Genomic DNA, 13757 nt, shown 5'->3' with positions numbered 1-13757 from the left:
TCCGAGCTTTTCCGAGTCCTTTGAGATAGTGGAATAATGTCATATCTGAGAGGCTGTTGTGAGAGAAAGCTTCTTTCTGTTTGCAGCCTGGAGGGCACTGAAGTGCTACAGTCTGATGGCGACATTACTGCGAAACTCTTTTTTTGAATGTATAATTTTATTTTCAAAATTTAGCTAGGCCAGTTGTCCTACCCATTGCGCTGCTACTCTGCTGTATATCACCCGCATCACTTCACAAATGTGAAGTCAGACTCCGCCACTTTTTGATCTACTGCAGCCTAGCCTCACAGCGCTAACGCTCGGAGGAAAGCGCAGAGACTAGATTCTGATACATCAGCCCACAGATGCAGCCTTGTGCTGATCCACATCACCTTAGGAGTGATGAGGGGAAAGAAGAGCGCCATCTACTGTACTCACCCAGAGAGAGCAAGACAAATTGTACTCCCCCAGGGCTCCAGCAGCTGATGGCAAGCTGCATGATTGGGATTCGAATCAGCGATCTCCCAATCATAGTGGCAGTCATGATATAAGACTTGCGTACATATTTGATACTGTAAGGACAAAAATATATTTTGACTGTTTCACTTTTCAAGAAAGTGTTGCAATTTGACATTCCTGTAAAACTGAAAAATGTCAGTTGAAAGCCTTGAAATGACAACTTGGACAGTATATTGGCAAGAACTTGCATATATGATACAAGTCACGATATAAGACTTGCGTACATATTTTATATACAATGCATATCACAATACATGGCTTATGATACAATATATGTATATATGCAAGCAAGGTGATATATTTTACAACTGTATTAACTGTAGAAGGAGGGGGAATTGCTAAGAGGGGCTACACGTTAAAAGCAAGCCTATACAGCTCTGGAAAAAAATAAGAGAGCACTTCAGTTTCTGAATCAGTTTCTCTGATTTTGCTATTTATAGGTTTATATTTGAGTAAAATGAACGTTTTGTTTTATCTCTAAACTACAGACAACATTTCTCCTAAATTCCAAATAAAATATTGTAATTTAGAGCATTTATTTACAGAAAATGAGAAATGACTAAAATTACAAAAGAGTTGCAGAGCTTTCAGACCTCAAATAATGCAAAGAAAACAAGTTCATATTTACAAAGTTTTAAGAGTTCAGAAATCAATATTTGATGGAATAACCCTGGTTTTTAATCACAGTTTTCATGCATCTTGGCATCATGTTCTCCTCCACCAGTCTTACACACTGCTTTTGGATAACTTTATGCTGCTTTACTCCTGGTGCAAAAATTCAAGCAGTACAGTTTGGTGGTTTGATGGTTTGTGATCATCCATCTTCCTCTTGATTATTTTCCAGAGGTTTTCAATTTGGTAAAATCAAAGAAACTCATCATTTTAAGTCCTCTCATTTTTTTAATTGTTTAAACAATAAAAGAGAGTGGAATTACTAAATGCTACTATGCCAGCCTGTTTGGTTTATTTTGAGCTGTTGAGATAGTGGAATAGTGTCATATCTGAGAGCATGTTGTGAGAAATCCTGTTTTTCATATTTATAGCAGCAGCACATCTGGAGCTTGGAGCTCATCTTTCTTGATGTACCAAGAGAACCGTCTGCATTCACACCTTGTCTGGTTTGCAGCTTCGGTTTCCCGCTTCTCGTTGTTGGGACACTCTTGAGAACCGATCTTGATAACTTGTCATATTTCAAATTTGCACAGTTCCTCCAATTCGCCTCCTCCCAGATGGGGTGGATCAGGAAATGCATGTTTTCTGTTGTCTGAAATGCAGTTTATTTGCTTTGGTTAACATATAGTGCTGGGCGATATGGGAAAAATCATATATCACGATATGGATTTTTTTTATATCATGATAACGATATATATCGTGATATACCACATTTGAGTATGTTTTCACTTATTCTTTGAAAAATATGACAAAAATAATGTCATTGCTTACTTTTGTCCAACTTTATTTCAAAGTGACATTAAACCAAACTTTCAGAAATGAGAATATTTTAGTGCAGCAGTATATATATATATATATATTATACAGATATTTAAATTGAGTTATCAAAATAAACTCAATTAACATTTTTATAGTGTCCGTCAAATAATGTAAAGCAGCATCATGTCGCAAAAAAAAACACATTATGAAGCTTTTTTTGCAAAGATGACTTTATTATCACTTATATAAACCAAGTTTATGCAAAGTGACCAAGCCAATATATTTAATCATAGCCTACTTTATATATTTGCATGAAAAATGTATTAAATTACTGTAGAAACGATAGGGAAGATAGAAGGTAGGTAAGTAGCACGATAGACACTTTTCTGTCATCCCCATGATATTTATCGTAATATCGCACAGCACTATTAACATGTGATGGAAATCTATACCACACAAATTAGCATTATGCTAAATGCGTTTAATCAGGTACAGACGATCCATTGACTGGAAAATGACAAAACATATTTTTTCCCCCAACACTAGCATAAAGATACTAATATAATCATGAGACAGTAGTATATATGTTTATCATTAATTGTTACCTTAAGTAAGAGCTTGGGAATGCCCACTACTGTATACGTCCTGAGGTTTTATCTTATTAACAAGCATGCTAATGTCATTGCGACTTGATTCAAGCCTATAAACACTACATGTCCAAATGTTTATATAAAAGCTCTGAAAAAAAAAATAAGATGAGTTTCTTTGATTTTACCAAATTGAAAACCTCTGGAATATAATCAAGAGGAAGATGGATGATCACAAGCCATCAAGTGTGGCATAAAGTTATCCAAAAGCAGCGTGTAAGACTGGTGGAGGAGAACATGATGCCAAGATGCATGATTTAAACTGTGATTAAAAACCACCAGGATTATTCCAGCAAATATTGATTTCTGAACTCTTAAAACTTTTTGAATATAAACTTGTGTCTTTCTTTGCATTATTTGAGGTCTGAAAGCTCTGCATCTTTTTTGTTATTTCAGCCATTTCTCGTTTTCTGCAAATAAATGCTCTAAATGACAATTTAAATTTTTATTTTATTTGGAATTTTCCAACTTTCAATGGAAGTCAATGTAAAAAGAGTTTTAAATGTAGGTAATTTTGAAGTATTTCTATTGGTCGGCTCATCAATACATTTTGGCACAGTGTAAAGGACAGTTTGTGTGTTCAAATTATGTAGTAAACTAACTAAAAATCGACAAAAATTGAGATTTTTTTTTTCTTTGAGAGCAAAGATATGCTCTTGTTGGAGTAACTGTTTTTACAGTCCTTTTAGATTTTGGAACATTGCTGTAAGGATTTGATTGCATTCAGTGATTTAGCGACAAGAGCAGCATTTTAGAGAGTTCAGTTCAACATGTTGGATGATCATTATCTCACTCATCATCATAAGATGGAGCTCCATTGAACTCCACAGCTCTTGGACATACTACAGTGACCCCTTTACAAATCTACAGGTAATAATTATCATCTCAAGGGTGCTAGGAGCTGATTCTAGATTCTCAGCATTATTTCTGCTTCACGCAGCCTCAAAGCCTGAGTCATGTCCCTCTACTACACCACCCCCGCCCCTACCGCACCACATAACGTATAACGTCACACCACCTGGTCAGCATGCTCTCGCCCCTCGCGTGCTCTCGCTTGTGTAAGAGGCTGATGTTTCTATTTCGGGAGCAGTCAGACCACCTCTCTTATGCCCAGAGTCTACACCCCTCCCCCATCACCCCCCCCCCCCCCCCCAAACCCAACACACACTGCCACCACCGACTCGTCTCTGGGTCCGCCAGCGTAAGCCCGTGAGCTCATCCAGCCCCAGAGCTTCTGAAGATTGCCTTCTGGATGGCATTAGTCACAGAGCGGGTGAACGGGCTGAGAAGGCAAATTTACACAGCTGCACAAAAGCGATCGCTCCGCTAAGCTCTCGGAACACTCTGCCCTTTTCATTTTCCTCACTGGGAGCACTCAGGCATTGGTGGGTTTACAGTGGGAGAAGGGGCTTAAAGCCTCAACCATGAGCCAGCGGTTCAAGTGTTAGCCGTTTAGGCTACGTAAGCTAATCGCTAATGGCGAATGGCAAATGCAAGTCTAAGCATCAAAACACACTCGCCAATTTGACTATAACTCAGCAATTTTATATTACACCACTTCATAACTGCTTGCACAATAAAGTAATGATTTATAATATACAGTTATATATGTTATCAACAATGTAGACATATATTTTGCAAAAGTCACTGTTTGTTTTTTGCTTTTGTATTTACACCTGTAAATACAAAATGTCTTTAAAAACACTATAAACACTCCAATAACCAAAAAAATCCATCCATCCATTTTCTTTGAATCACAAGAAAGATTTGTCAGAGGTGTCAGGACTTATGTTCTTCTATGAGCCGTTTTTGATTGCTGCTCATCCCTGATTGTGACATCACAATAAGGAAACCTGCATAGAACCACCCTGGCGCCACCATTCACCCATCAACCACACAAGTCACATGAGTTTCACATTGTAGATCAGTTGAAGAAATGCTATTTTGGTCATGTTGTTGGAGAATTTCAGACAGTACACAGCAGGACTAGCCAGCAGACTTTGTTTGAGGGAGGGATCTATACCTTTTGTCAATGGCAAGTCAGTAGAAGAGGGAGATGTAACAAGTTTCAAATAATATGTTTCTAAGCATGAACTACCTTGTTTATGTTTTACCACAAGCTAGAACTAAGAAGCAACAGCTTATTTGAATAAAAGTGACAGAATATATGTATTAGTGTTTAGTGTTATTTCCAAACGGAATAAAATTCAGGCAGGAACTGAACCTTAGATACCATGAATCAACTGAAAGAGGTGTCAGGAATCATATGAGCTTCTATGAGCCGTTTAGAACCACCCTTACCAACTAGATCAATTGAAGAATCTCCATTTTGGTCTGCTGGTTAAGAACCTTCAGACAGTATACAACAGGATTAGCCAGCAGACTTTGTTTGAGGGAGGGATCTGTATTTATTGTCTATGGCAAGTCAGTAGATGAGGGAAATAAAAAATGTCAAACAATACGTTTTTTGTTTCTATTGCAGTTAAGCATGAACTCGCTTGTTTGTGTTTTACCATTTAGCAAAAGCTAGCACTAAAGAAGCAACAGCTTACTTGCATGAAAGTAACAGAACATATGTATTAGTGTTTATTGTTTATTAGTGTTAATTAGTGTTATTTCCAAACTGACTAAAATTCAGGCAGCAACTGAACGTCAGATTCCACGGAACTGAACTGAATCTCCATTTTCTTCTGCTGGTTAAGAACCTTCAGACAGTACACAACAGGATTAGCCAGCAGACTTTGTTTGAGGGAGGGATCTGTACCTACTGTCTATGGCAAGTCAGTAGATGAGGGAGATAATATGTAAGGGTTAAGGTATAAATCATGAGCAGGTGTATATGGTGTATTTTTAACATAGTAATAGCTAAGTTGTGTAGTTGTGTAGATGGCTCTTTTTGTGTGGTTACTGTAGGAGGGTGTGTGTGTGTGTGTGTGTTTAAGGTATTAAGATCCCATATTGGACAGCATTCCAGAGTCTTCCTACTCTAAAGCTTTCTCTTTAAATCTCCAGAGGCACAGCCTTATAGAGGGAGCCTGGTCCACCTCACACTGGCTATAAATAGCCCTCGCTGACCGCACATGTGATGTCCGATCATCTGAGTGGTATCTTTTGCCTCACATGAGTCGATAGTTGAGCACACGTACACCAGATTGGTGTGTTTGCCATTATTTACACACTCTAACACAGTGCAAGCCTGCTTATAACCTACTTATATGGAGTCACTGATCATATAGGGCACTTTGTATTTCTGAAGTATCTGTTTCTCTGTATATTTTATTATTATTATCCTCGTTTCACCCTGTTCTTCAATACTCAGAACACCAATGGAGAGTTATTACAGCTATTAGTATTATTATTTGGTTGGTGGGTAATAATTTTTATTCTCAGCACTATAGTGATTAGCACTGATTAGCAGTAATTAGCATGGTGGTGGTGTATGAGGTGAAGTGTGTTGAGCTGGTGGTACAGTGAGTGGATCAGAGTTTTTAAACACTGTGTTCACCAGTGATGGCATAGTTACTTAAAAAAAAGTAATCTGATTACTGATTACAGCTGCTGAAAGTAACTAATAAAGTAACTTAAAAGTAACTTAACGGCTTACACCCAATAAAAAAAAAAAAATCATTGTCTCAGAAAATTAGAATACCGATTGGTACTTTTGGTACAATGTGGGGAGTGTGCCAAGTCCTGCTGGAAAATGAAATCCGCATCTCCATAAAAGTTGTTTTGGACTTGATATAACACAGAGGAACACCAGCAGAGGACATGTCTCTCCAAATCATCACTGATTGGAGGAAACTTCACACTAGACCTCAAGCAGCTTGGACTGTGTGTCTCTCCACTCTTCCTCCAGACTCTAAAATGTAAAATTTACTGATGATCAGTGATGGTTTGGAGAGACATGTCATCTGCTGGTGTTGATCCACTGTGTTTTATTATCAAGTCTAAAGTCAGTGCAGTTTTCTTTTCCCACAAAATCTTACAGCACTTCATGCTTCCCTCTGCTACTGACAACTTTTATGATGGTATGAGATGTGGATTTCATTTTCCAGCAGGACACTGCCAAAAGTACCAATCTGTCTTTTTACCAATATTGTAATTTTCTGAGACACTGAATTTTGTGTTTTTCCTTGGCTGTAAGCCATAATCATCAACAATACTATGAATAAACAAGAATTTGAGGAACAACCTCCGTCCTTCAGTTAGAGCATTGAATATGGGTCGTGGCTGGGTCTTCCAACATGACAATGACCCAAAGCACACAGCCAGGATAACCAAGGAGTGGCTCCGTAAGAAGCATATCAAGGTTCTCCAGACCTAAACCCTATAGAAAATCCTTGGAAGGAGCTCAAACTCCATGTTCCTCAGCGGAGAAGATCAGTGGATAAATGGGCTAAAATCCCTGATGCAGTGTTTGGTGCAAACCTGGTTAAAACCTGGTTGTATATCAGTGGCGGATGCTGGTCTTTCAAGGAGGGGAAGCTCAATTTCGGCCTACATTTTAACATATGTAGTTTTATTTATATGTAAATTCTACTCTCCCTGAGATTTATTTTTTTTGTAAACAAAAGGCATTATTTTCAAAAAGGTACCCATTCTTTACACTGAACAATTACATAAAAAACGACGCTATGACATGAATAAACATAAAATGATCAGTAAAAAAACATTACGCAAAATCTTTAAAGTTGGTAAAGGAAAAAAAATGCAGGTAAATTTATTTCCTTTTGTATTTCCTTAAATAATCCCTTTATTAATTTAAATTATTTAAATTATTTTAATAATAACACAATACTTATTACTGGCCCCTGTTCATTTATGTCCTGAGATGGCCATCAGTACATTTTATTTGTTACAGCACTTCCAGTCAGCCAACTCACTTTATCATACCAGCACAGCTGAAAATACCTGTTACTTTTCCCACCTTTTACACCAAATTAATCTGAGCAGTTGATCTGGCCTCCTGTTTAACTCTTAAGTTTTTCTTCGTAAGGAAGACTATCAAATGGATTTTTACAATAAAAGATCGCTGATTCGCACATTTCGCTGTCAATCAAAAAGGGACTCTGCCTCAGACAGATCATCCAATCATCATGCAGAAGCTGAGCGTCCGGGCCGGCCGAGGCCAGCTCACTGCCCCATAGACCCCCAGAGACGATGAGCGTCCGATGGGCGGGACAAAGCCCAGCATTTATCCAATGACTCGTCTCGTTTCGCCGCGCGCTTTGCTCCGCTATTGAAGTCTGTGCACTGTTTAAAGCAGCGCTGTGAAGCTGCGGGAATGAGTGAGAGGAAAGCCGCGGCGTTACCAGTGATAAGAAGCTGATTCTGAACTAAGTTCAGTGCGTTGTAGCGCATATTTAATCAGTGACATGTACACACAACAGTATATATTTAATCACTTATTTTTTTTTTTTTACATTTTAGGGGAAGCTGAGCTTCCCTTGCAGTCTTAGAGCAATCGCCACTGGTGTATATAATGTATGAGTTTCACATTTTTAACTGAATTACTGAAATAAAGTAACTTTTCAATGACATTCCATCAATTGTTTGGGATGCACTAGTACATACTGTATACAGAACATTGTAATTGGACATTGTTGGGATGGTATACTTGTTCTTTTTAAAGATCAGTGTTTAGTAACTAGTCCTGTATAGGGTTCAGAAACACACACACACACATATATACACACACACACTGGGAGCACATGCCTCTTCAGTTTAGTCTCAGCATCCATCACTGCGCCAGATCAATTCCCTCACAATGGCTTTAACATTAATGGCTGTGTTTGATGGATCTTGTTTTGCTTGATTCCAGAGGAGCACAATGTTCTACTATTAATATCTGCTGGGCTGAGGAACCCGAGGTGCCTGCGTGCGATGACGTAACGGCTCCTGAGTTCAGAAAAAAAGTCATTTATTATGTTTTACTGTTGATTTTTTTGTGTCTTGAATGGGAATAACAATGCAACGTCTCTGTTTCTATCTCTATGCATGGCGGCGCATCGCAAAGCTCTGTTATCTGATTTATATCCTTTTTATTACACTTCTTATTAGTTTTCTGATGGATGTTTGCTGCAGATCTCGTCACACGGTTATCAACATCCGTCCAACTCCACATTGTCTGGCCTGATTGTGCGATTCATGCTTGTTTAGAGCTTTTTGATTGGATGCATTATTTGGAAATGAATGTGGTGGAAATGTTTTGGCAAATTTCATACATGTATGCCACCACAAATGAACATACCACACCAACCACTTGGCAACACCTGAGCAACCACCCTGCACTCCGCTCTACGTGTCTCCAAAAATGTAAACACACCAGATAAGGGACAAGTCACACAGGATTATAAGGCGAATTTAAGTGACAAAAGTAAGAAACAAATCCGGCCTTGTTATGATTAGCAGTGCTTAGTGCTACTAAATGCTGCCGATAGCGCTACACTGAGGAACCCTGAGTGTACCTGTAGCCCAGGGCGCTATCAGCTAGCGGTTCATATCACGTAGCTTATTTTAACATGGTAAACATGCAGACTACAGTCCAATATACTCGCCTCCGAACGGTTAAAGAGCTAGCGCTGCGTTTAGCGGCTAATGCTAATGCTGCTGCACCTAGCCTTAGTGCTGAAGAAACTCACCTGTATAAAGCTGTACTTCAGTGGAGTGGCTTTACTGCTTCCTAATACCTGACTGGTACAATTCATACATAAGGTGCACCCGATTATGAGGCCCACTGAGGATTTTTTCTGAAAATTAAAGGATTTAAGGTGCACCTTATAGTGCGAAAAATATGGTAAACATATTCTAAATGTTAATTTAAATCCCACATTTAGTGTCTTCTGCTGTCTTTGAAGCGATAGAGAAAAAGCAGACAGCAAGTTACCTCAAGCTTCAGCCAGGGTTGCCAGGTATTTAGAAAATCTTTCCCAAAGACTGTATAAAGCCAGCATAAAAAACAGCCCAAAGTCTATAATTGCCACAGACGTTTACAACACAGTACACTTTCATTTTAAACAGTTTGCAATAAAGGCTTTTGAATTGCCTGGCAACTCGGGCTATACACAGGCAATTCAAAAGGATACCATGATGGGCCATGAGGATACTATAGTGCCACCTCCAACCACTTTGGATATAACAGCAAAAGTTCAGGAACTCCATAGCAAACACGATACAAAAGTATGTACTTAGAAACAATATAGCAACCACCTAGCACACTCATAGCAACCACTTAACAACAGCAACCACAACCGCCTGGGAGGACACCATGATGCCACCACTTACCACCCACCTCACAACACCATAGGAACCACCTAGCAACATCATTCCAACCACTTTGGATATAACAGCAACCACTTACGAAATTAAAGCATGTACATAGAAACAACATAGCAACCACCTAGCACACTCATAGCAACCACTTAACAACAGCAACCACCTGGGAGGATACAATGGCTCCACCACATACCACCACCTTGCAGCACCATAAGAACCACCTAGCAACGTCATTCCAACCACTTTGAATATAACAGCAACCACTCAGCAACACCATAGCAGACGCTTGAGATACTAAAGCATGTACTAAGAAACAACATAGCAACCACCTAACACACTCATAGCAACCACCTAGCACACTCAGAGCAACCACTTAGCAACCGCAGCCACCATAGGAGCCACCTAGCAATACCATGCCAACCTCTTTGAATATAACAGCAACCACTCAGCAACACTTGCATAGCAGACACTTGAGATACTAAAGCATGTACTAAGAAACAACATAGCAACCACCTAGCACACTCATAGCAACCACCTAGCACACTCATAGCAACCACCTAGCACACTCATAGCAACCACATAGCAACCACACTCAACAGCAGCCACTTAGTAACACCGTATAAACCCACAGCACACCAAAGCAACAACAACATAGCAACCTGCTGTAAGTGGCGTTCAGGGCCGTGAGGTTCATTTTCATTATATAATTTACTCACTCTGGTGACTCACTGGATCATATGAAGGAGAATGATGGAGAAATGTAAAATTGATTACGCGTTAAATAAACATTAACGGGTTCGATGGCATGTATGATTAATGAACTCTTACTATGCTCTTTGATGTGCTCGTTTATTTGATGATTAATGATAAATGTGCACCAGTTAATCAGCTTAATGTGTTTAATACAATTAACAGAAGAAAAGCTTCACTAAATGGACAAAAATATTGGGACAGTTACAATTACAATTAACCCTACTTGTGACAGACATGTTGTGAAGACATTATAACACTACTAAGTTTATTAAATTACTACGATGAAAGCTTACAAATGTTGTAAATTATAATAATGAATTGACATATTAGTTAAAACGGTGTAATAATAATTATTATCAGTTAATGATAGTAGTGATACAAGGGATACTGAGGGCCCTATTTTAGCGATCTACAGCTCTGGAAAAAAAATTAAAGAGACCACTTCAGTTTCTGAATCAGTTTCTCTGATTTTGCTATTTATAGCTTTATGCTTGAGTAAAATTAACATTGATATATTATTCTATAAACTACAGACAACTATTCTCCCAAATTCCAAATAAAATATTGTCATTTAGAGCATTTATTTGCAGAAAATGAGAAATGGCTGAAATAAAAAAAAAAGATGCAGAGCTTTCAGACCTCAAATAATGCAAAGAAAACAAGTTCATATTCATAAAGTTTTAAAATTTAATTCAGAAATCAATATTTGTTTGAATAAGTCTGGTTTTTAATCACAGTTTTCATGCATCTTGGCATCATGTTCTCCTCCACCAGTCTTACACACTGCTTTTGGATAACTTTATGCTGCTTTACTCCTGGTGCAAAAATTCAAGCAGTTCAGTTTGGTTTAATGGCTTGTGATCATCCATCTTCCTCTTGATTATTTTCCAGAGGTTTTCAATTTGGTAAAATCAAAGAAACTCATCATCAATTATGCATTGCAGTATCGTGAGTGGTTAATTTTGAGTGTAACGTGAAAGGATTGGACGGCTGACTGTTGACTGTTGTCAGGGTTTTAATCTGTCAGTGGAGCTCCTGCCAAGACAGAAACATGCCAGAAATCATAAATACCTAAACACACCTTACTTCCAGACCACCACACCCATCAGTGTAGATTCATTCCTAACCTCCAATGCTCCAATCTCATCTTGTATCCAGGCTTCAATTACAGTACAGTTTTCTCCAATCAGTTCCATTCCAATAACTTCTTCCTGGTGTGTTAATTATTTATTTTTAAACATAAATTTTTTATCATTGATTGTATAACTTAAAATACCCCGAAATACTCCTGCGAGTGATTGTCCAGTGTGGTGGTTAAGAGGCTTTGGCAGTTGTAGGCTACAGTTTGTGTATCTGTTGTTGTTATGTAATGGCGTTAAGGGTTGGTACTGACATGACTTTCATGTGGCATCACTTTAGTGCGTCACGGACGCATCAGTGTTTTCTGATCGCTGCTCGTTTAAGATCTTGGAATTTTGAAGATCCAGAGGAATTTTAAGGAAACTACGCATGAGACAAAGTGTAGGGAAACTGGAACATGATTGTTTTCCACAGGGATGATAACGGTGAGTGATGCTATTTTATTACAGTGAGTTTTCCTCATAGAGAATTCCAGCTTTCCAGAATTGCAGAATTCCAAAAAGGGGAATTATATGACTTACATGATTACAGATATGATTACAGGGCTGCAACTAGATTGCAGTTCCAGCAGAAACTGTGAGCGTGATTGCAGTGCTGATTTGTGGCTGGTTGCTAAGGTGTTGCTTGGTGGTTGCTAAGGTTTTGCTATGGTATCCGTGGTGGTTGCTATGGTGTTGCTAAGCGGCTGCTAGGTGGTTGGTAAGGTGATGCTAAATTATCTGTGGTGGTTGCTATGGGCTTGGTAAGTGTTTGCTAGGTGGTTGCTAAGGTGTTGCTAGGTGGATTCTAGGGAGTTGCTATGGTATCCATGGTGGTTGTTAAAGTGTTGCTAGGTGGTTGCTAAGGTATATGTGGTGTTTGCTATGGGCTTGGTAAGTGGTTGCTGAGTGGTTGCTAAGATGTTGCTGGGTGGTTGCTATGGTGTTGCTATGGTATCTGTGGTGGTTGCTATGGTGTTGCTAAGCAGTTGCTAGGTGTTGTTAAGGGGTTGCTAGGTGGTTGCTAAGGTGTTCTTACGGAATCTGTAGTGGTTGCTATGGGGTTGCTAAGGTGTTGATAGGTGGTTGCTAAGGTGTTGTTATGGTATCTGTAGTGTTGCTATGGTATCTGTAGTGGTTGCTATGTTGTTGCTAAGTTGTTGTTATTGTGTTGCTATGGTGTCCATACTGGTTGCTTAGGTGTTGATAGGGGGTTGCTAAGGTGATTCTATGGTATCTGTAGTGGTTGCTATTGCATTACTAAATGGTTTGCTAGGTGGTTGCTAAGGTGTTGCTATGGTATATGTGGTGGATGCTATGGCATTACTAAGTGATTGCTAGGTGGTTGCTAATGTTTTGCTTTAGTATATGTGGTGGATTCTATGGTATTACTAACTGGTTGCTAAGGTGTTGCTTGGTGGTTGCTAAGGTGTTGCTAGGTGGTGTATTACAGGACTGCAATTACTTCATTAGACCTTTAGACAGTATGGACGGCACCTACACATATTTCTGTTATTGAACATGATACATTAGGCTATATGATGGCATCAAAAGTTTGGGTACATTTGTGGATCACCGATGTTGGTTTAAAGTATGTATTGGATGCGCCACATTAAACCACATGATTTACATCAAAAGTTTGGGTACACCCACATGCCTGTCTATGCTCGACCAATAGCAGTGGTCTGAAAGATTTATAGTACAGGATGCATTAGATCACATGATGTGCATAAAAGTATGGGTACCCCTATTGACATCTTTATATGTGCAATAGCTTAAGTACTTACGGTATGTAACGTTAGATCACATGGTTATTGTCTATAGTTTGGATGTCCTTATGGGCCACTGTTCTTGACAGATGGTGGGGGATATCTCCAGGATGTGCTACATTAGATTCGCTTTGGCGCCACAGTTTGGGTACTGATGATGTCAATGGTTTTTGTACCACCAAAAAAAAAAAAAAAAAAAAAAAAAACCCACTCAGCTTGAAATGGGCACATTTGAGCTAATGAGGACTGTATTGGTCTGAATTTAC

General features: G+C 38.9%; 1 protein-coding gene across 6 annotated transcripts in view; it reads left to right on the top strand.

Moving 5' to 3' along the window:
- The window catches only part of rgs3a (regulator of G protein signaling 3a), a 360852-nt gene that overhangs the window by 193087 nt on the left and 154008 nt on the right, over positions 1-13757 (top strand). The window lies entirely within an intron of this gene.

This window comes from Astyanax mexicanus, chromosome 1 (genome assembly GCF_023375975.1).
Source record: "Astyanax mexicanus isolate ESR-SI-001 chromosome 1, AstMex3_surface, whole genome shotgun sequence".
Lineage (NCBI taxonomy): Eukaryota > Metazoa > Chordata > Actinopteri > Characiformes > Acestrorhamphidae > Astyanax > Astyanax mexicanus.
The sequence above is the reverse complement of the archived record's forward strand: the minus strand, read 5'-3'. Positions and strand labels throughout refer to the sequence as shown.